Source organism: Elephantulus edwardii, unplaced genomic scaffold, assembly GCF_000299155.1.
Source record: "Elephantulus edwardii isolate Elephantulus edwardi_28Jun2011 unplaced genomic scaffold, EleEdw1.0 scaffold00097, whole genome shotgun sequence".
Taxonomy (NCBI): domain Eukaryota; kingdom Metazoa; phylum Chordata; class Mammalia; order Macroscelidea; family Macroscelididae; genus Elephantulus; species Elephantulus edwardii.
This window is the reverse complement of record NW_006399847.1, coordinates 6,424,772-6,425,853: the sequence shown is the minus strand read 5'-3', so window position 1 is coordinate 6,425,853 and position 1,082 is coordinate 6,424,772.

Below are 1,082 nucleotides of genomic sequence, written 5' to 3'. Positions count from 1 at the left end.
GGATTCTGAGGCTCCATCTAACATACTATGGACATGTTATAAGAAGGGACCATTCCTTTGAGAGGGTCATCATGCTTGGTAGGGTGGAAAGACAGCACAGGAGGGGAAGGCCCTCTATGAGGTGTATTGATTCAGTGAATGGGGTAATCGGGATGAGTGTGTCAGAGACAGTGCGATTGGCACAGGACAGAGCAGAGTTTAGGGCTGTTGTACATATGGTTGCTATGAGTCGCAAGCGACTCGATGTCACATAACTACAACAGCAATATGCAGTATTGTATGCCTCATTGCCCTCACCCAACTCAGCCAAAGCTTTCTGATTTAGTAGGTTTAGGGTTGTTGTTACAGACCCTTGAGTTTCCTACGACTCTTAAAGACCTATAAACAGTAGATCTGAATCTCGTTTTATCATGTGCAATTTTCATCATCTCTAATGTGCTCAACATATAAGCATGAGGCAATGGTGATGAAGGAGGAAATGCAGGCTGCTCTGAATGACTTGGCAAAAAAAAAATCCCCAAGAAATGATGGAATACCAATGGATGTATTTCAGCAAACATAAACTACCCTACATGTGCTCACCAAATTGTGCCAAGAAATCTGGAGGACAATTACCTGGCCAATTACTGGAAGAGATCCATATTTATTCTCATTCCAGAAAAAAGGTGATCTGCACATTCAAAAACTTCTCCAACAGAGTATAAAGCAAAGCCACAGACTGGGAAAAACATGTGAGATAAGGGACTTATATCTAGAATTTATTAAATACTTGAGCACCACAACAAAATAAAGGTAAATAAACTAATTGAAAAATGGGCACAGGATATGAAAAGACACTTCACTGAAGAAGACATTCAGATGGCTAACAAGCACATGAAGAAATGTTCAAAATCCCCAGTGCTAAGAGAGATGCAAATTAAAACAACTATGAGATATCATCTCACCCCAGTCAAAATAGCAAAATTTAACAGAACAGCAAACAACAATGCTGGCGAGGTTGTGGAGAAACTGGAACCCTTATTCACTGTTGGTGGGAGTGTAATATGGTGCACCCACTGTGGAAGGCGGTATTGCGCTTTCTC